At 48.2% G+C, this 26,206-nt stretch overlaps 1 protein-coding gene across 1 annotated transcript in view; it reads right to left on the bottom strand.

Annotated features, from left to right (window-relative positions):
* The window catches only part of lepr (leptin receptor), a 91,945-nt gene extending 67,616 nt beyond the window's left edge, over positions 1 to 24,329 (bottom strand). The window contains exon 1 of the mRNA XM_045205454.1: positions 24,116 to 24,329. The gene's annotated coding sequence lies outside the window, so the exon portion shown is untranslated. The remainder of the gene's footprint in view (positions 1 to 24,115) is intronic.
* Between the last annotated feature and the right edge of the window lie 1,877 nt (positions 24,330 to 26,206).

The following is a 26,206-nucleotide window of genomic DNA, read 5'->3' as shown; positions in this document are numbered from 1 at the left end:
CCCACACAGGCCAGCCCACACAGGCCAGCCCATACCAAGCCCAACACTGGAGTTGTCACTAGTTACCACAGCCACAAAGTCAGAAGGCCCACCTACCTCAACCAATCAGATGAGAGAGTGTGATGATGCGTATGCCGGTTTACGGTTTGTGGGAAACTACCAATCAGATTAAAGAGTGTGATGACGCGTATGCCGACCGGCTTGCAGGGGCAGACGAAAGACATGCATTTCTTTTGTCTTATTAGCTATAATAAAACCAACCGTTCTAAATGCAAAGTGGTAATCGGATGTCTTATTCAAACTCAGTTTGCAAGCTTATCATAGTTGTCTTAAGCCAGAATAGGTTTACTCCAATACAGTGAGGGAAAAAAGTATTTGATCCCCTGCTGATTTTGTACGTTTGCCCACTGACAAAGAAATGATCAGTCTATAATTTTAATGGTAGGTTTATTTGAACAGTGAGAGACAGAATAACAACAAAAAAATCCAGAAAAACGCATGTCAAAAATGTTATAAATTGATTTGCATTTTAATGAGGGAAATAAGTATTTGACCCCCTCTCAATCAGAAAGATTCCTGGCTCCCAGGTGTCTTTTATACAGGTAACGAGCTGAGATTAGGAGCACACTCTTAAAGGGAGTGCTCCTAATCTCAGCTTGTTACCTGTATAAAAGACACCTGTCCACAGAAGCAATCAATCAGATTCCAAACTCTCCACCATGGCCAAGACCAAAGAGAGCTCTCCAAGGATGTCAAGGACAAGATTGTAGACCTACACAAGGCTGGAATGGGCTACAAGACCATCGCCAAGCAGCTTGGTGAGAAGGTGACAACAGTTGGTGCGATTATTCGCAAATGGAAGAAAAACAAAAGAACTGTCAATCTCCCTCGGCCTGGGACTCCATGCAAGTTCTCACCTCGTGGAGTTGAAATGATCATGAGAACGGTGAGGAATCAGCCCAGAACTACACGGGAGGATCTTGTCAATGATCTCAAGGCAGCTGGGACCATAGTCACCAAGAAAACAATTGGTAACACACTACGCCGTGAAGGACTGAAATCCTGCAGCGCCCGCAAGGTCCCCCTGCTCAAGAAAGCACATATACAGGGCCGTCTGAAGTTTGCCAATGAACATCTGAATGATTCAGAGGAGAACTGGGTGAAAGTGTTGTGGTCAGATGAGACCAAAATCAAGCTCTTTGGCATCAACTCAACTCGCCGTGTTTGGAGGAGGAGGAATGCTGCCTGTGACCCCAGGAACACCATCCCCACTGTCAAACATGGAGGTGGAAACATTACGCTTTGGGGTTGTTTTTCTGTTAAGGGGACAGGACAACTTCACCGCATCAAAGGGACGATGGACGGGGCCATGTACCGTCAAATATTGGGTGAGAACCTCCTTCCCTCAGCCAAGGCATTGAAAATGGGCCGTGGATGGGTATTCCAGCATGACAATGACCCAAAACACATGGCCAAGGCAACAAAGGAGTGGCTCAAGAAGAGCACAAGGTCCTGGAGTGGCCTAGCCAGTCTCCAGACCTTAATCCCATAGAAAATCTGTGGAGGGGGAGCTGAAGGTTTGAGTTGCCAAACGTCAGCCTCGAAACCTTAATGACTTGGAGAAGATCTGCAAAGAGGAGTGGGACAAAATCCCTCCTGAGATGTGTGCAAACCTGGTGGCCAACTACAAGAAACGTCTGACCTCTGTGATTGACAACAAGGGTTTTGCCACCAAGTACTAAGTAATGTTTTGCAGAGGGGTCAAATACTTATTTCCCTCATTAAAATGCAAATCAATTTATAACATTTTTGACATGCGTTTTTCTGGATTTTTTTGTTGTTATTCTGTCTCTCACTGTTCAAATAAACCTACCATTCAAATTATAGACTGATCATGTCTTTGTCAGTGGGCAAACGTACAAAATCAGCAGGGGATCAAATACTTTTTTCCCTCACTGTATCTGCATTGTTTTTAAAATGGCATGTAGACAAACAAATGGACACATCTTGATTTTAGATGTATTTATTTTTAATCACAAGTAAAACGTACACAGTTTCACAGACATTTCAATTTTTTTAATTGGCTGATTTCTGGCTGGTTTAAGAAGAAAATGACATACTTTATTTTGCACCTAGGCACTTACAATAGTCATTTCTTTATTTAACTTAATATAGCATAGGGCTCCCGAGTGGCGCAGCGGTCTAAGGCACTGCATCTCAGTGCTTGAGGCGTCACTACAGACCCCCTGGTTCGATTCCAGGCTATATCACAACCGGCCGTAATTGGGAGTCCCATAGGGCGGCGCACAATTTGCCATGAAAATGAACTTAATCCCCAAAAAACATTTCCACTGCATTTCAGCCCTGCCACAAAAGGACCAGCTGACATCATGTCAGTGATTCTCTCGTTAACACAGGTGAGAGTGTTGACGAGGACAAGGCTGGAGATCACTCTGCCATGCTGATTGAGTTAGAATAACAGACTGGCAGCTTTAAAAGGAGGGTGGTGCTTGAAATCATTGTTCTTCCTCTGTTAACTATGGTTACCTGCAAGGAAACACGTGCTGTCATCATTGCTTTGAAAAGGGCTTCACAAAAAGGGCTTCACAGGCAAGGATATTGCTGCTAGTAAGATTGCACCTAAATCAACCATTTATCGGATCATCAAGAACTTAAAGGAGAGAGTTTCAATTGTTGTGAAGAAGGCTTCAGGGCGCCCAAGAAAGTCCAGCAAGCGCCAGGACCATCTCCTAAAGTTGATTCAGCTGCGGGATCGGGGCACCACCAGGGCAGAGCTTGCTCAGGAATGGCAGCAGGCAGGTGTGAGTGCATCTGCACGCACAGTGAGGCGAAGACTTTTGGAGGATGGCCTGGTGTCAAGAAGGGCAGCAAGGAAGCCACTTCTCTCCAGGAAAAACATCAGGGACAGACTGATATTCTGCAAAAGGTACAGGGATTGGATTGCTGAGGACTGGGGTAAAGTTATTTTCTCTGATGAATCCCCTTTCCGATTGTTTGGGGCATCCGGAAAAAAACTTGTCCGGAGAAGACAAGTTGAGCGCTACCATCAGTCCTGTGTCATGCCAACAGTAAAGCATCCTGAGACCATTCATGTGTGGGGTTGCTTCTCAGCCAAGGGAGTGGGCTCACTCACAATTTTGCCTAAGAACACAGCCATGAATAAAGAATGTTACAAACACATCCTCCGAGAGCAACTTCTCCCAACCATCCAAGAACAGTTTGGTGACGAAACAAGCCTTTTCCAGCATGATGGAGCACCTTGCCATAAGGCAAAAGTGATAACTAAGTGGCTCGGGAACAAAACATCGAAATTTTGGGTCCATGGCCAGGAAACTCCCCAGACCTTAATCCCATTGAGAACTTGTGGTCAATCCTCAAGAGGCGGGTGGACAAACAAAAACCCACAAATTCTGACAAACTCCAAGCATTGATTATGAAAGAATGGGCTGCAATCAGTCAGGATGTGGCCCAGAAGTTAATTGACAGCATGCCAGGGCGGTTTGCAGAGGTCTTGAAAAAGAAGGGTCAACACTGCAAATATTGACTCTTTGCATAAACTTAATGTAATTGTCAATATAAGCCTTTGACACTTATGGAATGCTTGTAATTATACTTCCGTATACCATAGTAACATCTGACAAAAATATCTAAAAACACTGAAGCAGCAAACTTTGTGAAGACCAATACTTGTGTCATTCTCAAAACTTTTGACCACGACTGTACATACAGTACATTATACTTTTATACACAGTATTGCATGATAGGAATCAGTGGAGGCTCCTTAGAGGAAGAAAGGGGAGGACTATCCTCCTCAGTGAATTTCAGATTTGTAAAATAATGAAACATTTAAAAAAAGTTATCCTTTTTAGATAAAACTATACTAAATATATTCACATCACCAAATAATTGATTAAAACACACTGTTTTGCAACGAAGGTCTACAGTAGCCTCAACAGCACTCTTTAGGGTAGCACAATGGTGTAGCCGGGGGACAGTTAGTTTCCGTACTCCTCTGGGTACATTGACTTCAATACAAAATCTAGGAAGCTCATGGTTCTCACCCCCATACACTTACACAGTAATTATGACAGCTTTCGGAGGACATCCTCCAACCTATCAGAGCTCATGCAGAATGAACTGACATGTTGTCCACCCAATTAAAGGATCAGAGAATGAATTTAGTACTGAAAGCATAACCAACAGCTAGCTAGCACTGCAGTGCATAAAATGTGGTGAGTAGTTGACTTAAAGAGAGAAAGACAATAGTTTGACAGTAACAACAAATTAATTTAACAACAAATTAATTTCTTCAAAAATGAAGGAGAAGCAAGATCAAGCAAGAGAGAGTGAGCTACAGTGGCTTGCGAAAGTATTCAGCCCCCTTGGCATTTTTTTCTATTTTGTTGCCTTACAACCTGGAATTAAAATTGAAACAAACAAGAAATAAGACAAAAAAACAGAAAACTTGAGCGTGCATAACTATTCACCCCCCCAAAGTCAATACTTTGTAGAGCCACCTTTTGCAGCAATTACAGCTGCAAGTCTCTTGGGGTATGTCTCTATAAAGCTTGGCACAGCTAGCCACTGGGATTTTTTCCCATTCTTCAAGGCAAAACTGCTCCAGCTCCTTCAAGTTGGATGGGTTCTGCTGGTGTACAGCTATCTTTAAGTTATACCACAGATTCTCAATTGGATTGAGGTCTGGGCTTTGACTAGGCCATTCCAAGACATTTAAATGTTTCCCCTTAAACCACTCAAGTGTTGCTTTAGCAGTATGCTTAGGGTCATTGTCCTGCTGGAAGGTGAACCTCCGTCCCAGTCTCAAATCTCTGGAAGACTGAAACAGGTTTCCCTCAAGAATTTCCCTGTATTTAGCGCCATCCATCATTCCTTCAATTCTGACCAGTTTCCCAGTCCCTGCCGATGAAAAACATCCCCACAGCATGATGCTGCCACCACCATGCTTCACTGTGGGGATGGTGTTCTCTGGGTGATGAGAGGTGTTGGGTTTGCGCCAGACATAGCGTTTTCCTTGATGACCAAAAAGCTCAATTTTAGTCTCATCTGACCAGAGTACCTTCTTCCATATGTTAGGGGAGGCTCCCACATGCCTTTTGGCGAACACCAAACGTGTTTGCTTATTTGTTTCTTTAAGCAAAGGCTTTTTTCTGGCCACTCTTCCCGTAAAGCCCAGCTCTGTGGAGTGTATGGCTTAAAGTGGTCCTATGGACAGATACTCCAATCTCCGCTGTGGAGCTTTGCAGCTCCTTCAGGGTTATCTTTGGTCTCTTTCTTGCCTCTCTGATTAATGCCCTCCTTGCCTGGTCCGTGAGTTTTGGTGGGCGGCCCTCTCTTGGCAGGTTTGTTGTGGTGCCATATTCTTTCCATTTTTTAATAATGGATTTAATGGTGCTCTGTGGGATGTTCAAAGTTTCTGATATTTTTTATAATCCAACCCTGATCTGTACTTATTTGTCCCTGACCTGTTTGGAGAGCTTCTTGGTCTTCATGGTGCTGCTTGCTTGGTGGTGCCCCTTGCTTAGTGGTGTTGCAGACTCTGGGGCCTTTCAGAACAGGTGTATATATACTGAGATCATGTGACACTTAAATAAAGTCCACCTGTGTGCAATCTAACTAATTATGTGACTTCTGAAGGTAATTGGTTGCACCAGATCTTATTTTGGGGCTTCATAGCAAAGACGGGGAATACATATGCACGCACCACTTTTCCGTTATTTATTTTTTTAGAATTCTTTGAAACAAGTTATTTTTTTCATTTCACTTCACTAATTTGGACTATTTTGTGTTTGTCCATTACATGAAATCCAAATAAAAATCAATTTATATTACAGGTCGTAATGCAACAAAATAGGAAAAACGCCAAGGGGGCTGAATAATTTTGCAAGGCACTGTATATTTCATTGTATTTTTTACACTTTCACTTACTTAGCTAGTGAATGCAGCTAGCTAGTTAAGCCTACTCAAACACCCGGCTCAAACAGAGGGATGCTATGCTAGCTAGCTGGCTATGACTATCCAATACTGGAACTCTTCCAAATCAAGGTAAGCTTTTGGTTTTACTAATTTATTGCTGCCGGGGCCCGTCGGTGTAACTGCTAAATTGCTTGCTGACTGTACACTGTACTGCATGATTGTAGTGGGTTTACTAACGCGTTGGTTCCTGTAGCTATGTTGACTATGACGTTAGCTAATATAGTGACAACGATGTAGGCTGTGTGTAGAGGTTAGCGACTGGATCCTGGACTTCCTGATGGGCTGCCCCCGGGTGGTAAGGGTAGATAACAACACATCTGCCACGCTGATCCTCAACACGGGGGCCCCTCAGGGGTGCGTGCTCAGTCCCCTCCTGTACTCCCTGTTCACCCATGACTGCATGGCCAGGCATGACTCCAACACCATCATTAAGTTTGCCGATGACACAACAGTGGTAGGCCTGATCACCGACAACGATGAGACAGCCTATATGGAGGGGGTCAGAGATCTGGCCTTGTGGTGCCAGGATAACAACCTCTCCCTCAACGTGACCAAGACAAAGGAGATGATTGTGGACTACAGGGATAAAAAGAGGACTGAGCACGCCCCCGGGGCTGTAGTGGAACAGGTTGAGAGTTTCAAGTTCCTTGGTGTCCACGTCACCAACAAACTATCATGGTCCAAACACACCAAGACAGTCGTGAAGAGGGCACCACAAAGCCTATTCCCCCTTAGGAGACTGAAAAGATTTGGCATGGGTCCTCAGATCCTCAAAAAGTTATACAGCTGCACCATCCTGACTGGTATGGCAACTGCTCGGCCTCCGACCGCAAGGCACTACAGAGGGTAGTGCCCCCCCCATCCCCCTCTTTTACGCTGCTGCTACTCTGTTTATTATTTACATTTTAGTCATTTAGCAGACACTCTTATCCAGAGCGACTTACAGTTAGTGAGTGCATACATTTTTTTTCTCCATACTGGCCCCCCGTGGGAATCGAACCCACAACCCTGGCGTGGCAAGCGCCATGCTCTACCAACTGAGCTACATGGGACTTGTCACAGTTCCCTCAGCCAGAACCCAAAAGCAGACCAGGACAAGGAGAGTTGAACGAAGGTGAGGGTTTATTGGATACGACAAAAAGGTGCAGTATAATCCAGGGACAGAGCGGGCGGCGTGGTTGAGTAGTTGGGGGTGCAGTCTGGGTCCAGTGATGGCTCGGCAGCCGCCGACCATCAGGCAGAGGTGGAGTGAAGGTTCCGGACGTGTGACTGCAGGTGGAACAAAAACGGAGGTAAGAACACAAAACTCAACAAAGTACAAAATAACAAAACTCACGCAAGATACTCTTAAACTGATACACAGTACACCTACTGTTCATGGCTAACGATCCGGCAGGAACTGGATGTTGGGCCAGAGCCTAAGAAAGGTGCTGATTAGGCCCAGGTGTGCAGATTGCTAACAGGAATCAGGTGCGGAAACCAGAGCGCTCCCCGGAGCGTTCCCGAACCCTCGGGAAACTGGAGACTACGACCAGACCCCGACTCAGACAGCCGGGATCGTTACAGTACCCCCTCCGACGAACGCCACCGGGCGGACTCCCGGAGCGCCAGGATGGAGGCGGTAAAAGTCCCTGATGAGATCCGCATCTAGGACCTGTCGCCGCGGAATCCAACTCCTCTCCTCCGGACCATACCCCTCCCAGTCCACGAGATACTGGAAACCCCGGCCCCGCCGTCTGGCATCCATAATGCGACGCACCGTGTAGGCAGGACCACCTCCGATCATCCGAGGAGGAGGAGGAGGAGGCGGAGGAGGCAACAGAGGACTGAGGAAGACAGGCTTGAGGCAGGAGACATGAAAAGTGGGATGGACTCTGAGCGTCCTCGGTAGTTTGAGTCGCACGGCCACTGGATTGATCACCTTCTCCACCACAAACGGACCAATAAACTTCGGTAACAACTTCCTAGACTCAGTCCGTAACGGGAAGATCCCGTGTGGCCAACCAAACCCTATCTCCGATGGTATAGGTGGGAGCGGGGATCCGGCGACGTTCGCCTGGAGCTGATACCGGTCCGAACCTCTAAGGAGTGCCTTTCTGGCCCGATGCCAGGTCCGGTGGCAACGCCGAATATGGGCCTGAACAGAAGGCACTGAGAGCTCCTTCTCCTGAGAAGGGAACAGGGGAGGTTGGTAGCCATACAGGCACTGGAAGGGGAGACATCCCAGTGGCCGATGTAGGGGGAGAGTATTGTGGGCATACTCAACCCAAGGCAACTGAGAGGCCCAGGAGGTGGGGTTGGAAGAGACCAGACAGCGTAGCGTGGATTCCATCTTCTGGTTGGCTCTCTCCGCCTGACCATTGGATTGGGGGTGAAAACCAGATGTGAGACTGACTGTAGCTCCAATGGCCAAACAGAAGGACTTCCAGACAGCAGAGGTAAACTGAGGGCCACGGTCGGAAACGATATCACTGGGCAACCCGTGGACCCTGAAAACCTCCCTAACCAGGATCTCGGACGTCTCCGAGGCAGAGGGAAGCTTGGCAATAGGCACAAAGTGGGCGAACTTGCTGAATCTGTCCACGATAGTCAGAACGACCGTGTTCCCCTCAGAAGCGGGCAACCCCGTGACGAAGTCCAGGGCCAGATGCGACCATGGACGCCGGGGAATAGGAAGGGGATGAAGTAGTCCAGAGCTGGGCCGATTGGTACTCTTATTCTGCGCACACACTGGACAGGCAGCAACAAAACCCCGAGTATCCTCGGCCATGGCAGGCCACCAAAAACGTCTGCGAAGAAACGCCATCGTCCGAGGCCACGCCGGGGTGACAAGCCATCTTGCTGGCGTGGGACCATTTGAGGACAGCAGGACGAACCGACTCAGGCACAAACAACTCGACCCGGGTGGACCGTTACGGGACCGGGCTGAGTCCGAAGGGCCGCCAGCACCTCCTCCTCAATCTTCCACATCACTGCTCCCACGACGCAGTGCCGGGGGAGAATAGTCTCGGTCTTGGACCCACTCTCCTCCGTCTTGGAGAACATCCGGGACAAGGCGTCCGCCTTGCCGTTCTTAGATCCAGGTCGGAACGTCAGGGCAAACTTGAATCGTCCGAAAAACAACGCCCACCTGGCCTGACGGGAGTTGAGACGTTTAGCCGATTGCACGTAAGCAAGATTCTTGTGGTCAGTCCAGACAATAAACGGTTGCTCCGCCCCCTCCAACCAGTGGCGCCACTCCTCCAAGGCAAGTTTCACCGCGAGAAGCTCCCGGTTACCCACATCGTAATTCCTCTCCGCAGGCGAAAGGCGGCGAGTAGTAGGCGCAGGGATGGAGTTTACTGTCCGTGGAGCATCGCTGCGACAGGATGGCGCCAACTCCCACATCAGACGCGTCCACTTCAACGACGAACTGGCGGGCCGTGTCGGTTGAGAGAGAATCGGTGCGTTGGTGAATCGCCTCTTCAAATCCAGAAACGCTCGATCCGCCTCCGGATTCCACTTGAAGGTCCTGATGCTGGGAAGTCAAGGCAGTTAATGGAGCGGCCACACGGCTGTAATCCCGGATGAATCTGCGGTAGAAATTCGCAAACCCCAAAAATCTCTGGAGCTGCAACTCGTACCGGGCTGGGCCCATTCCAGAACCGCTCTAACCTTCTCCTGGTCCATCCTAATCTCACCCCTGGAGATGATGTACCCGAGAAAGGATGTCGTGTGGGCGTGAAACTCGCACTTCTCGGCCTTCACGAACAGGCGATTCTCCAATAATCGCTGCAGAACCTGCCGGACATGCTGGACGTGGTCGGAAGGTTCCTTCGAGAAGATCAGAATGTCATCCAGGTAAACAAACACGAAGAGACCGATCATATCTCTCAGGACGTCGTTCACCATACTCTGGAATACCGCTGGAGCATTGGTCAGTCCAAAACGGCATCACCTGATACTCGAAGTGCCCCATCGGTGTATTGAAACCCGTCAACCACTCGTCCCCTCTCTGATCCGGACCAGGTGATACGCATTGCGTAGGTCTAACTTGGTGAACACCGTAGCACCCTGTAAGGAGTCGAAGGCAGAACTCATCAAGGGCAGGGGATACTTGTTCTTGACCGTGATGTCATTCAACCCCGATAATCAATACACGGTCGAAGAGAGCCATCCTTCTTTCCCACAAAGAAGAATCCTGCCCCCAGGGGTGATGACGAGGGACGAACGAGACCAGCAGCTAGGGACTCCTTGATGTAGGTCTCCAACGCCTCACGTTCAGGTCGGGGAGATACTGTATAACCTTCCCTTGGGGTAGACAGCTCCAGGAACCAGGTTGATGGCACAATCATATGGTCGGTGGGGGGGGAAGTGACAGAGCCTTCTGCTTACTGAAAACTTTCCCCAAATCGTGATATGTCTCGGGAACCAGGGACAAATCTGGGGGGTTTAGCCTCAATCACCTGACTGGGAACCGAATGGGGGCAGGCAGTCTTGAGACAGTTAGCATGACAATCAAGGCTCCAACTCGTTACCTTGCCCGTCGCCCAATCGACCGTGGGATTGTGTTCCTTCAGCCAGGGGGTATCCAAGGACCAGAGGAACATGGGAAGACGGCAGAATGAAAATGAAATCATCTCCGAATGATTCCCGACAACCGCATCTTAACCGGTTCAGTCCTCATCGTGATACGTGCCAGACTACTGCCGTTCAGAGTGGTCGCTTCAATGGCTTCCGGCAATTGCTCCTTGGAAAGCCCCAGCTGTTCCACCAACTCGGCATCAAGAAAGCTTCCATCGGCACCTGAATCGATAAAAGCGTTAAGCGCTAAGCTCTGATTCCTGTTCACAAGGATAGCCGGGAAGCGGGGTCTGACAGAGGTACTGAGAGGTTGAAACTGGCTCGCTAAAAGTCCTCCCAACTTTAGCGAGCCGGGCAGTTTGACGACCGCCGGGAACAAGTGGAGATGTAATGTCGGCGACCACAGTAGAGGCAGCAGTTGGTCTTACGTCTAGGTTGACGCTCCTCCTTGGTTAACCCGTGCCGCCCCACTTGCATGGGTTCAGAATCGGGAGAGAGGTCCTCTCTACTAATCCTTAGTGGTGGAGAATGATCGGCGTGTTCTGGTCCACCACCCGATCCGACTGGGAACTGAGAAGCTGATCGATTGGACGGACCCCATTGCTTCTCCCTCCTTCGCTCTCGGACTCGATTATCCACCCGAATAGACAAGGCTACCAAGCTGTCCAGGTCACTAGGCTCCGGATAGGAGATCAACTCATCCTTGAGCTGCTCCGACAGGCCCTGGTAAAAGGCCGCTTGCAAAGACTCCTCGTTCCACCCACTCTCCACAGCCAACGTCTTGAACTCGATCACGAAGTCGGCCACGCTGCAGTTCCTTGGTGAAGAGAAAACAGACGCCTAGCTCGTCCCTCCCTCGGACGGAATGGTCGAAGAGCTTCCTCATCTCGGCCGTGAACCCCTGGTATGAAGCCATGCAGGGATCCTGTCGTTCCCAAACGGCTGAAGCCCACTCCAGCGCTCGACCACGCAGCAACTCAATCAAAAAGGCTATCCTAGCCTTGTCAGTGGCATAAGAGTAGGGCTGTGATCGAACACTAATCCACACTGCATAAGGAAGGAACGCATCTTCCCAGCTCCCCCTCATATTTATCCGGTGTCGGCACCTTGGGCTCACGGAGGGACACAACTTCAGAAGCGGCAGAAGCGAGATGGGTGAAACCCGGTAGTGAGTCCTCCACCGGACACTGGCGTTGGTTCTGGACCTCCGTCAGGCCGGTAGAAAGGTTCGAACTGACAACGCGATCTCCTGTAGTACCATGCTATGATGGCCCAACATCTTCTCCTGCTGGGTAATGGCATGGCGAACAGAGTCCAGGTCCGCTGGGTTCATAATTGGCCGGATCGTTCTGTCACAGTTCCCTCAGCCAGAACCCAAAAGCAGACCAGGACAAGGAGAGTTGAACGAAGGTGAGGGTTTATTGGATACGACAAAAAGGTGCAGTATAATCCAGGGACAGAGCGGGCGGCGTGGTTGAGTAGTTGGGGGTGCAGTCTGGGTCCAGTGATGGCTCGGCAGCCGCCGACCATCAGGCAGAGGTGGAGTGAAGGTTCGGACGTGTGACTGCAGGTGGAACAAAAACGGAGGTAAGAACACAAAAACTCAACAAAGTACAAAATAACAAAACTCACGCAAGATACTCTTAAACTGATACACAGTACACCTACTGTTCATGGCTAGCGATCCGGCAGGAACTGGATGTTGGGCCAGAGCCTAAGAAAGGTGCTGATTAGGCCCAGGTGTGCAGATTGCTAACAGGAATCAGGTGCGGAAACCAGAGCGCTCCCGGAGCGTTCCCGAACCCTCGGGAAACTGGAGACTACGACCAGACCCCGACTCAGACAGCCGGGATCGTTACAGGACTACTATTATTTATGGATAGTCACTTTAACTTTACCCATAATACATAATACCTCAATTACCTCGACTAACCGGTGCCCCCGCACATAGCCTCCCTACTGTTATTTAATTATTTGCTTTTTTTTTTGTTGTACTTATCTATTTTTTACTTAACACTTTTTTTTTTTTCTTAAAAACTGCATTGTTGGTTAAGGGCTTGTAAGTAAGCATTTCACTGTAATGTCTACCCCTGTTGTATTCGGCGCATGTGGCAAATAACATTTGATTTTATTTGATTATGATATGAAGGTTTGGCTAGTAAAGGTTTTTCGCCTGGTCACAGACAGCTGATGTGTTGTGCACAAGGGAAAAGTTGAGAGGAGGAGAGCGCGTAGATGCAAGAAGGAATGATACAACAAATATGAATATGAATGACAGTCATCCAATATACTGTAATAGAAATATGGCCATGCTCATGAAAAAATAATAGTCCTCCCTCATCTTAAACGGCACCGACCGCAAAATGGTACTCATCATTACATACTCTTGCAATAAGTGCCATGAGATCTTTAGTGACCACAGAGTTAGGACACCCGTTTAAAGTCCCATCTTCAATTTTATTGAGGAACATTCCATAGTTAGTTATTAATTATAAATAACGTTATGAACACTTTGGGACGATGGGAGAGAGGAGGTTTGCCCACACCTCCTCCAACGATACCACCACCATCGGCTCCTCCTATCGTCTCACATCCGGAGTCCAGTGGGATTCGGCTCTCGCTCCCGAGGGCTTATGATGACACCTTAGCTAAGGACGTGAGAGTTTACGTTTCTTCCTGCTCGGTGTGCGCCCAGTGTAAGGCGCCTAGACACCTGCCCAGGGGGAAGTTACAACCTCTCCCCGTTCCACAACGGCCGTGGTCTCACCTGTCGGTGGATTTTGTCACGGACCTTCCCCCCTCCCAGGGGAATACCACGATCTTGGTCGTTGTGGATCGGTTTTCTAAGGCCTGCCGTCTCATCCCTATGCCAGGTCTTCCTACAGCCCTACAAACGGCCGAAGCCCTGTTTACTCACGTTTTCCGGCACTACGGGGTGCCTGAGGATATAGTGTCTGATCGGGGTCCCCAGTTCACCTCTAGAGTGTGGAGGGCATTTATGGAACGTTTGGGGGTCTCGATCAGCCTTACCTCGGGTTTTCACCCTGAGAGTAATGGGCAGGTGGAGAGAGTAAACCAATATGTGGGTAGGTTTCTGAGGTCCTACTGCCAGGACCGGCAGGAGGAGTGGTCGGTGTATATTCCCTGGGCAGAGATAGCCCAAAACTCACTCCGCCACTCCTCCACTAATCTCACTCCTTTCCAGTGTGTGTTGGGCTATCAGCCGGTTCTGGCACCCTGGCATCAGAGCCAGATCGAGGCTCCTGCGGTGGATGAATGGTTTCGGCGCTCGGAGGAGACATGGAAATCTGCGCACGTCCATCTGCAGCGGGCCATCAGACGGCAAAAGGCGAGCGCCGTGCGTGGAGTATTTCCTCCCTGCGTGGAGTTATTTTCGGTGTCCTTTTGGATCCTTTTCGTATTAAAAGTACGTATCCGAGAGTTCTGTGTCCTGCGCCTGACTTCGTTTGCCGCATCTCACAGACAGTCGTGACACATTGTCTGTTGTTCCCCCTTTCTTTCCCCTTTCTTTCTCTGTCGTGTTCATTGTTTTGTATGTTATTTTGTTTTTGAAAACCATAACAGATTTTCAAAAAAGAATGACTTAATTGCCTGGGCCTGAATGGGCCTAAAGGCCTCTAAGACTCGATCTGACCATCAGAGGGAGAGTCGTGATAGGTCAACCCATTTCTGCTGATTCTCTCACATCACATGATGATGTAGCTTTACTCTTGAGAGACAGATGGAGATGGTCATAAAACCCTTACAGCATTCAGATGATCACCTCTCACAGTCTCTGAGGATGCTTACTCATACAATCTCTCTCTAGGCTATGTCTTTATCTCTCTCTCTCTCTCTCTCTCTCTCTCTCTCTCTCTCTCTCTCTCTCTCTCTCTCTCTCTCTCTCTCTCTCTCTCTCTCTCTCTCTCTCTCTCTCTCTCTCTCTCTCTCTCTCTCTCTCTCTCTCTCTCTCTCTCTCTCTCTCTCTCTCTCTCTCGCTCTCTCTCTCTCTGTCTCTCTCTCTCTCTCTCTCTCTCTTTCTCTCTTTCCATCTCTCTCTGTGTGAACTCACTAAACCCACACCAAGTAGACACAAGCACAGACACACCCATAACATCTCCTCCTCCTCCTCCTCCTCCTCCTCCTCCTCCTCATCTCTACCTCCACTCCTTTTCAGTTTCACACACATAACCTTATCTCCAGCCGAGAAAAATAGGAAATAATTGAATGAAAGAGAGAGAGAGAGAGAGATAGAGAGAGAGAGAGAGAGAGAGAGAGAGAGAGATGAAGTAGCCAGTTGGTACGTCACTCTGTGTCATCATCTCAAGTGAGTAACCATCCAGAAACTACATTTAGGTAATGTCTGGGGGAAACAGTCACTGGTGTCCATGACACTGCTCTCATTTGGAAACAGTACTACGATCTCTAATATTGTTTCTTTGACATTGGATTGTTTTCTCTTTCTCAGAGAAAGACAAAGGAAAGATGTTGAAACCCACAGAGGCAGGGGAGGGGATAGGATTATAGCTTGGTTTGGAGAGAATTATAAGGACCACTGACTGCTGTAGTCTGTATCATGTCTTTCCATTCATCACAGAGGGGAAAATAACACTCCTGGCCAGGAAAGCTAAGATGCCCTCCCTGAGTATTCTGCCATTTTCAGAGCTGAAATACTCAAACAGAAGCAACATTTACATTTACATTTTAGTCATTTAGCAGACACTCTTATCCAGAGCGACTTCCAGTTGGTGAGTGCATCCATACCACAGACAGTTACAGTAAAGTCCAGTGGTAATAGTGTGTTTGTTGACACGTTCCAGAATGTCCATTCTGAGAAAATAATGTTCCATAAGCATATTCCATAATGTCCATTGTGGGAAAGAGATAGATACAGTGTTGTATGTAAACATTAGTTGATGGGCATCAGCTATATGTTTGTTATGTCACTTTCCAGGAAGGTAGTGGTCTGGATGAAAGAAAGGTTACTGTCCTTGAGCATCTCCAGACAAACAGCCGTCCCTTCAGACATACAGCCTTCACACCAACACAATATTCAATATTCCTCAACGACAGTAGCACTCAGCCAGGAAAGAGAGAGAAGGGGGGGGGGGCATATAGGAGAATATAGAGAAAAGGCACAGAGGTAAGAAGAGAGGAGGTATGAGGTTCCTTGCAGACCTTTTCCTGCTAGTGGTAAGACCAACACATTTCATGTGTGTCTGGGGATTTTGTGAAGGAAGGAGATTGAGTAATTTCATCATCTTGAATCATTGATGGTGATAGTGAACATTTTCTGATTAAAACTGTGGCGGTTTATGAATGAAACACCTTAAGGCCACAGAAGAACATTGAAATGTATTATTATGTTTACCTTTTATCATCTCTTTGGTACTAGCCTAACATTCATGTCATAATTATAATTAATAGTTTGCATTTTGCAACTGAAACTATAGGCTTAGGCTAGGTAATGAATGGGGATGAATCATTGTTTACTGAAGGAACATTCAGATCATTGAGAAGGGATGAATATGTATGCTTCTGCAAAATGTAAAATAAATGTCTGCAGGCACAGCATGTGCCAGAGTACTTTTTATTATCACTGTCAAGTGCCAATTAGCCTTAGCATTAACTCACTAGAGAGAGAGAGAGAGATAAAGACATAGCCTAGAGAGAGATTGTATGAGTAAGCATCCTCAGAGACTGTGAGAGGTGATCATCTGAATGCTGTAAGAGTTTTATGACCCTCTCCATCTGTCTCTCAAGAGTAAAGCTACATCATCATGTGATGTGAGAGAATCAGCAGAAATGGGTTGACCTATCACGACTCTCCCTCTGACGGTGACAGATCGAGTATGAGGGCACTTTAAACAAAATAACATACCAAATAACTTTTACAGATGCACCATTGAGAGCATCCTGTCGGGCAGTATCACCGCCTGGTATGGCAACTGCACTGCCCGCAACCGCAGGGTACTACAGAGGGTGGTGCGGTCTGTCCAACGCATCACTGGGGGACACTGCTTGCCCTCCAGGACACCTACAGCACCCGATGTCACAGGAAGGCCAAAAAGATCATCAAGGACATCAACCACCCGAGTCACGGCCTGTTCACCCCGCTATCATCCAGAAGGCGAGGTCAGTACAGGTGCATCAAAGCTGGGACCGAGACTAAAAAACATCTCAAGGCCATCAGACTGTTAAATAACCATCACTAGCCAGCCTCTACCCAGTACCATGCCCTGAACTTAGTCACTGTCACTAGCCGGCTACCACCCGGTTACTCAACACTGCACCTTAGAAGCTGCTGCCCTATGTACATATAGACATGGAATCACTGGTCACTTTAATAATGTTTACATACTGTTTTACTGATTTCATATGTATATACTGTATTCTACCGTATTCTAGTCAATGCCACTCTGACATTGCTCGTCCTAATATTTCTATATTTCTTAATTCCATTCTTTTACTTTTAGATTTGTGTGTATTGTTGTGAATTCTTAGATACTACTGCACTGTTGGAGCTAGGAACACAAGCACTTCGCTACACCTTCGCTATGTGTATGCGACCAACAACATTTGATATGATTTGAACAATGAACACAACAGACAATGAGAGCAAAATGGGGCTTCCTTGGTGTACAGGCTTTCTGGCTGAGGTGTTGGCTGCAGTCCTTAAAATCACTAAGGAACTATAATAGTCCACACACATCAACACGGTTATGAAGAGTGCATGACAACACCTCTTCCCCCTCAGGAGGCTGAAAAGATTTGGCATGGGCCCTCAGACCCTCAAAAAATTATACAGCTGCACCATTGATAGCATCTTGACTGGCTGCATCAAATCAATTTTATTTGCCACATGCGCCGAATACAACAGGTGAAATGCTTACTTACAAGCCCTTAACCAACAATGGTTTTAAGAAAAGTAAAAAAGTGTTACGTAAAAAATAGATAAGTATAAAATAAAAATAATTAAAGAGCAGCAGTAAAATAAAATAACAGTAGGGAGGCTATGTACAGGGGGTACCGGTACAGAGTCAATGTGCGGGGGCACCGGTTAGTTGAGGTAATTGAGGTAATATGTACATGTGGGTAGAGTTAAAGTGACTATGCATAGATTATAAACAGAGTAGCAGCAGCGTAAAAGAAGGGGTGGGGTGGGGTGGGGGTAGGAGGGACAATGCAAATAGTCTGGGTAGCCATGATTAGCTGTTCAGGAGTCTTATGGCTTGTGGGTAGAAGCTGTTAAGAAGCCTTTTGGACCTAGACTTGACGCTTCCGGGCGGTAGCAGAGAGAACAGTCTATGACTCGGGTGGCTGGAGACTTTGACAATTTTTAGGGCCTTCCTCTGACACTGCCTAGTATAGAGGTCCTGGATGGCAGGAAGCTTGGCCCCAGTGATGTACTGGGCCGTACGCACTACCCTCTGTAGTGCCTTGCGGTCGGAAGCCGAGCAGTTGCCATACCAGGTGGTGATGCAACCAGTCAGGATGCTCTCGATGGTGCAGCTGTATAACTTTTTGAGGATCTGTGACCCATGCCAAATCTTTTCAGTCTCCTGAGGGGGAATAGGCTTTGTTGAGCCCTCTTCACGACTGTCTTGGTGTGTTTGGACCATGATAGTTTGTTGGTGATGTGGACACCAAGGAACTTGAACTCTCAACCTGTTCCACTACAGCCCTGTCAATGAGAATGGGGGCGTTTTTAGTCCTCTTTTTTTCCTGTAGTCCACAATCATCTCCTTTGTCTTGGTCACGTTGAGGGAGAGGTTGTTGTCCTGGCACCACACAGCCAGTTCTCTGACCTCCTCCCTATAGGCTGTCTCATCGTTGTCGGTGATCAGGCCTACCACTGTTGTGTCGTCGGCAAACTTAATGATGGTGTTGGAGTCATGCCTGGCCATGCAGTCATGGGTGAACAGGGAGTACAGGAGGGGACTGAGCACGCACCCTTGAGGGGCGGATATGTTGTTACCTACCCTTACCACCTGGGAGCAGCCCGTCAGGAAGTCCAGGATCCAGTTTCAGAGGGAGGTGTTTAGTCCCAGGGTCCTTAGCTTAGTGATGAGCTTTGAGGGAACTATGGTGTTAAACGCTGAGCTGTAGTCAATGAATAGCATTCTCACGTAGGTGTTCCTCTTGTCCAGGTGGAAAAGGGAAGTGTGGAGTGCAATAGAGATTGCATCATCTGTGGATCTGTTGGGGTGGTATGCAAATTGGAGTGGGTCTAGGGTTTCTGGGATAATGGTGTTGATGTGAGTCATGACCAGCCTTTCAAAGCACTTCATGGCTACTGACGTGAGTGCTACGGGTCAGTAGTCATTTAGGCAGGTTATCTTAGTGTTCTTGGGCACAGGGACTATGGTGGTCTGCTTGAAACATGTTGGTATTACAGACTCAGTCAGGGACGTGTTGAAAATGTCAGTGAAGACACTTGCCAGTTGGTCACCGCATGCTTGGAGTACACGTCCTGGTAATCTGTCTGGCCCTGCGGCCTTGTGAATGGAGTAAAGGTGGTCTAGAGTTTTTTTCCCTCTGGTTGCACATTTAACATGCTGGTAGAAATAAGGTAGAACGGATTTAAGTTTCCCTGCATTAAAGTCCCCGGCCACTAGGAGCGCTGCCTCTGGATGAGCGTTTTCCTGTTTGCTCATGGCCTTATACTGTTCATTGAGTGCAATTGAGTGCAATCTTATGGCAACTGTTTGGCATCTGACCGCAAGGCGCTACAGAGGGTAGTGCGTACGGCCCAGTACATCACTGTGGCCTAGCTCTCTCCCATCCAGGACCTCTACACTGGTTTCCCGTGTATATAGCCAAGTTACTCATTGTGTATATATTCCTTGTGTTATTATTTTTCAATTTATTCTACTATTTCTCTCTGCATTGTTGGGAAGGGCCCGTAAGTAAGCATTTCACTGTTAGTCTACACCTGATGTTTACGAAGCATGTGACAAATACAAATTGTGTACTGAGCAATGTGGCCATTCCCCCCTGTAGAGCATCATTAATGCCACCTCAGAAACCCCAAAAGAGCAGACTGAGAGAGAGAGAGAGAGAGAGAGAGAGAGAGAGAGAGAGAGAGAGAGAGAGAGAGAGAGAGAGAGAGAGAGAGAGAGAGAGAGAGAGAGAGAGAGAGAGAGAGAGAGAGAGAGAGAGAGAGAGAGAGAGAGAGAGAGAGAGAGAGAGAGAGAGAGAGAGAGAGAGAGAAGAGGAGAGAGAGGCAGACAGGCAGGCAGGCAGGCAGGCAGGCAGGCAGGCAGGCAGGCAGGCAGGCAGGCAGGCAGGCAGGCAGGCAGGCAGGCAGGCAGGCAGGCAGGCAGGCAGGCGGGCAGGCAGGCGGCAGGCAGGCAGGCAGGCAGGCAGGCAGGCGAGGCAGGCAGGCAGGCAGGCAGGCAGGCGCAGGCAGGCAGGCAGGCAGGCAGGCAGGCAGGCAGGCAGGCAGGCAGGCAGGCAGGCAGGCAGGCAGGCAGGCAGGCAGGCAGGCAGGCGGGCAGGCAGGCAGGGCAGGGCAGGCAGGCAGGCAGGCAGGCAGGCAGGCAGGCAGGCGAGGCAGGCAGGCAGGCAGGCAGGCAGGCAGGCAGGCAGGCAGGCAGGCAGGCAGGCAGGCAGGCAGGCAGGCAGGCAGGCAGGCAGGCAGGCAGGCAGGCAGGCAGGCAGGCAGGCAGGCAGGCAGGCAGACAGACAGACAGACAGACAGACAGACAGACAGACAGACAGACAGACAGACAGACATGTGGTGGAGAGGGAATGGGAAAAGACAGGCAGAGGACATTGCATGATTCAGTAGTCAACTAATTGACCATTAGAATAAATCACCATGAGTCTTCCTGGAATTTGTGATTGGCCAATTGCACTGTTCTGCGGAGTGTCAACAAAAACAACAACAGTGGTGGCTGGCAGATCGCCACGGTAACAACAACACTATACGGACAGGCCTAGACCACGACTTCATTAACGGTCCTTGGGTCATTAGTTCCTAATGCCACGGTGATGAGTCTTGAGACCCTGGACTGGGGGCTGGTGGTGATGAGTGTTGAGTCCCTGGACTGGGGGCTGGTGGTGATGAGTGTTGAGTGTTGAGCCCCTGGGCTGGGGGCTGGTGGTGATGAGTGTTGAGCCCCTGGGCTGGGGGCTGTTGGAGATGAGTGTTGAGCCCCTGGGCTGGGGGCTGGTGATGATGAGTGTTGAGTGTTGAGCCCCTGGGCTGGGGGCTGGTGGTGATGAGTGTTGAGTCCCTAGGCTGGGGGCTGGTGCTGATGAGTGTTGAGTGTTGAGTCCCTGGGCTGGGGGCTGGTGGTGATGAGTGTTGAGTGTTGAGCCCCTGGGCTGGGGGCTGTTGGAGATGAGTGTTGAGTCCCTAGGCTGGGGGCTGGTGCTGATGAGTGTTGAGTCCCTGGGCTGGTGGTGAGTCCCTGGGCTGGGAGCTGGTGGTGATGAGTGTTAAGCTCCAGTGCTGAGAGCTAGTGGTGCGTCACGATAACTCCTTTCTCCTGAAGTTTGCACTACTTTCCACAAATCTAAAAGGCAAGTGTTAGTGGGAGTTTCCACCATATTTCTCATACCAGTCATTTCCTTTCAAATCAATAAAGGGAAGTGAACAAGTGCACACTTTGTGAGGAAGGAGAGATAATTGGGACATAGCTGCCCATACGAGCTGCCCACTGAGACAGCTCTTGCCGGGGACTTGTTTGCAGTGTTGGCCTAGACGGTACCCCCTGGTGTTGGAGAGGTCAGCTGAGTTTAGCAGGGCCATGACCGCAAACATAGGCAGCAACATTGATTTGTTGACATCCTATTGATTAATAGAAGTCAAAACAAAGGAGCAGATTCACTCTCTCTTTCACTCTACCTGCCAGTATTTCTCTCTTCAGTCTCTCTCTTCACTACTGATACCTCCTTCTCCTTTATCTGCTCATTCCCTCTCTCCTCTCTGTATTCTCTCTCTTCCTCTCCACCACTTCTTCTCTCTCTCCTCTCTGTATTCTCTCTCTTCCTCTCCACCACTTCTTCTCTCTCTCCTCTCTGTATTCTCTCTCTTCCTCTGCACCACTTCTTCTCTCTCTCCTCTCTGTATTCTCTCTCTTCCTCTCCACCACTTCTCTCTCTCCTCTCTGTATTCTCTCTCTTCCTCTCACCACTTCTTTTCTCTCTCTCTCCTCTCCGTATTCTCTCTCTTCCTCTCCACCACTTCTCTCTCTCCTCTCTGTATTCTCTCTCTTCCTCTGCACCACTTCTTCTCTCTCTCCTCTCTGTATTCTCTCTCTTCCTCTGCACCACTTCTTCTCTCTCTCCTCTCCGTATTCTCTCTCTTCCTCTCCACCACTTCTTCTCTCTCTCCTCTCCATATTCTCTCTCTTCCTCTGCACCACTTCTTCTCTCTCTCCTCTCCGTATTCTCTCTCTTCCTCTCCACCACTTCTTCTCTCTCTCCTCTCTGTATTCTCTCTCTTCCTCTCCACCACTTCTTCTCTCTCTCTCTTCTCTCCGTATTCTCTCTCTTCCTCTGCACCACTTCTTCTCTCGCTCTCCTCTCCGTATTCTCTCTCTTCCTCTGCACCACTTCTTCTCTCTCTCCTCTCCGTATTCTCTCTCTTCCTCTGCACCACTTCTTCTCTCTCTCCTCTCCGTATTCTCTCTCTTCCTCTGCACCACTTCTTCTCTCTCTCCTCTCCGTATTCTCTCTCTTCCTCTGCACCACTTCTTCTCTCTCTCTCCTCTCCGTATTCTCTCTCTTCCTCTGCACCACTTCTTCTCTCTCTCCTCTCTGTATTCTCTCTCTTCCTCTGCACCACTTCTTCTCTCTCTCCTCTCCGTATTCTCTCTCTTCCTCTGCACCACTTCTTCTCTCTCTCCTCTCTGTATTCTCTCTCTTCCTCTGCACCACTTCTTCTCTCTCTCCTCTCCGTATTCTCTCTCTTCCTCTCCACCACTTCTTCTCTCTCTCCTCTCCGTATTCTCTCTCTTCCTCTCCACCACTTCTCTCTCTCCTCTCCGTATTCTCTCTCTTCCTCTGCTCCACTTCTCTCTCTCCTCTCTGTATTCTCTCTCTTCCTCTGTACCACTTCTTCTCTCTCTCCTCTCCGTATTCTCTCTCTTCCTCTGCACCACTTCTTCTCTCTCTCCTCTCTGTATTCTCTCTCTTCCTCTGCACCACTTCTTCTCTCTCTCCTCTCCGTATTCTCTCTCTTCCTCTGCACCACTTCTTCTCTCTCTCCTCTCCATATTCTCTCTCTTCCTCTCCACCACTTCTTCTCTCTCTCCTCTCCATATTCTCTCTCTTCCTCTCCACCACTTCTTCTCTCTCTCCTCTCCGTATTCTCTCTCTTCCTCTGCACCACTTCTCTCTCTCTCTTTCTCATGATCTCCCTGTCTTTCGAGGTATCAGGTTGATTTGTCTCATAGTTCCGCCATACTCACTCCAATGAATCTGTGTTACATCCCCTGTTTACTGTCACCTTTTACCCCGGCTGTTCTGTTCCTGGATCAGTGGAGAGGTCTTCCCTCCCTGTTTCCACTGGTCTAATGAAACAATCACACGTCCTAATCTCTTCAAGTAGTACAAGTTCCTGGATCGTTCTTATTATTACTGAACAAAAATATAAACGCAACATGTAAAGAGTTGGTTCCGTGTTTCATGAGCTGAAATAAAATGAATTTTCCATATGAACAAAAAGCTTATTTCTCTCATATTTTGTGCCCAAATTTGTTTACATCCCTGTTAGTGAGCATTTCTCATTTGCCAAGATAATCCATCCACCTGACAGGTGTGGCATATAAAGAAGCTGATTAAACAGCATGATCATTACACAGGTGCACCTTGTGCTGGGGACAATAAAATGTGTCACAGATGTCTCAAGTTTTGAGGGAGCGTGCAATTGGCATGCTGACTGCAGGAATGTCCACCAGAGTTGTTGCCAGAGAATTTAATATTCATGTCTCTACCATAAGCCGCCTCCAACGTTGTTTTAGAGAATTTGGCAGTACGACCAACCGGCCTCAAACCGCAGACCACGTGTAACCATGCCAGCCCAGGACCTCACAGGAACATCCGGCTTCTTCACCTGCGGGATCGTCTGAGACCAGCCACCTGGACAGCTGATGAAACTGAGGAGTATTTCTGTCTGTAATAAAGCCCTTTTGTGGGGGAAAACTCATTCTGATTGGCTGGACCTGGCTCCCCAGTGGGTGGGCCTATGCCCTCCCAGGCCAACCCATGGCTGCGCCCCTGCCCAGTTATGTGAAATCCATAGATTAGGGTGTAATTAATTTATTTCAATTGACTGATTTCCTTATATGAACTGTAACTCAGTAAAATCGTTGAAATTGTTGCATTTGCATTTATATTTTTGTCCAGTATATATTGTCCCTGGATCAACCAATCAGCAGTTACTAGATTAGTTACTAAAGCAGGTGCAGGTGCTATTTCATCTCAGATAAAACATTGTCAACTTAGAGAAAGTGAATGAGTAAAATAAAATAAAAACAAACATTGTATGACACAGCACATTCTGAGGCCTCGGTTTGGTACTCACCAACTGCTCAGTCAGGATCTTCACAGAGCCACTGTCTTCACAGAGCCAAGGTCTTCACACAGTCCGGCCAGTGGATAAATAGACAGGGTTGACGAGAGTCTGGAGAGTAGGGTAGATGTAGAGTAGGATTGATATTCAGGACAGCCAGCTGAGAGTGAAGAAGGCTATGTTGCAGAGCAGGAGGTGTTTGGGGAGATTTGTCTATGGCCTAAAAGGTGTGTAGTACAACAGGTGTGTAGTTAAGTTTTAGAACATATCGCTGCTTCCTCGCAGGTCGCTGGGCAAATGTACAGCTATTCTGGGAGAGAGGGTCAGGAATACACACCAATCATCTGCACTGACACTGGCATGCCAGGAGGGGCTGAGGAGGGGGCCTGGGAGGAGGCCAGGGGGGTTTAATGGGGACTGAAAGCCAGCTCACACTCACACACACACACAGAAACACACACACACACACACACACACACACACACATACAACCCCCCCTACAGTTGGTCAGAATGGCAAACATGCCAGCTTAGCAACCTGGCACCTTGGCTGCTACTGCCCTCTCCCCACCCTACCCTACCCTACCCAACCCCCACACCCTACCCCACACCCTACCCTACCCTAACCCCCACCCTACCCTACCCTACCCTACCCCACCCACACCCTACCCTACCCTACCCAACCCCACCCTACCCTACCCTACCACACCCCACCCCCTACCCTACCCTACCCTACCCTACCCCCTACCTCACCCCCCCTACCCTACCCTACCCTACCCCACCCCACCCCACCACCCTACCCTACCCTACCCTACCCCACCCCTACCCCCACCCCACCCCTACCCTTTCCCTACCCTACCCCACCCTACCCTGGCTCATATGAGAGTGTGATGGATAGATAGGGGAGTTCAGAGGGGGTGGTTGATGGTGAGCCCTAACACTCCTCTGTCCTATTGGGAGAGTAATCACAGTAACAACAGTGTCATCTGTGGAGACATCTGTTGCTGGCCCAGAGCCCTGTTAAACTCAGCTCACCTCTCCAACACCAGGGGTCCAGGCAATGACTGCAAACAACCCCCCCTGACCTGAGGCCTGGGGATATTGTTTTATTTATATAATACATTGTTTTATTATCGTCTTGTTATAGATTTCCGATAAGCATAATAGCAGATTGCATTAACTTGGTTTCAGGAGATGTACAGTACTGCAGCAGTGTTCAGGCTATCCCATAGTAGTCCCTACCTTTCTCAATAAAAATTATATTGTACATAAAAATTATAAAATGATGCTGAAAATGTTTAATAAGTTATTATTATTTAGTAGTTTATTTATTGAATTCACAGAGAGATAAAAGTACCTACAGTAGGACTACATACAGTAATGGCACTGTATTTCAGTTCTTAAAATCTAATCAGTCGTAACGAAAAATCCCCAACAACAGAACAGGTCCCACGAACAGCTGTTTATTTTATTTTAGAATTATGGCAACATTTCCGATAAACGTCTATGAAAGTGACTATTACTGTTAATGCCGTTTATTATTATTATTATTTGTTTTATTTTCCTTTTTTGGCAGCTGTAACTCCACTAATCCTGTGCCATGCCTGTGAACAGACTCACAGACAATTTGGGCCCTTCTATTCTTAGGCTTCCAGGAAGGTACCTAGCTGCAGTACACTTGGTCTTGAAACTGCAGCAGCTGCTTTGTCCAATTATCAGCATGAAACGTATTGAAATTTATTGAATGGAAAAATACTTTAAAAGTTCTGAATCATAAGTTTATCGTTCATGTATTCCCTGTAAACCACAGACCAATCTTACTGGAAGAGATCCTATGGCAGGTTATGGTCACAAACATGGTTGTAAAAAGGTTCATGTTTCCAAACTGGAGAGTTTGGACACTAAGGACCATCATTTCTGTCATGCAGAGAGAGAGAGAGAGACGACAGAATGGTCAGAATATTCACAACAACACACTAACAACATCCCCATAGATGCATCAGACATGAGTCAAGCTCATGGTCTCGGGGTGAGGTAGCCATGCCTGTGACTTCAAAATCAGTGTCACCCTTGGCCCAAGAGGAAATTCCCTCTTGGGCAAGAC

This window comes from Coregonus clupeaformis, chromosome 20 (genome assembly GCF_020615455.1).
Source record: "Coregonus clupeaformis isolate EN_2021a chromosome 20, ASM2061545v1, whole genome shotgun sequence".
NCBI classification, from domain to species: domain Eukaryota; kingdom Metazoa; phylum Chordata; class Actinopteri; order Salmoniformes; family Salmonidae; genus Coregonus; species Coregonus clupeaformis.
This window is presented reverse-complemented; position numbering and strand designations above follow the sequence as displayed.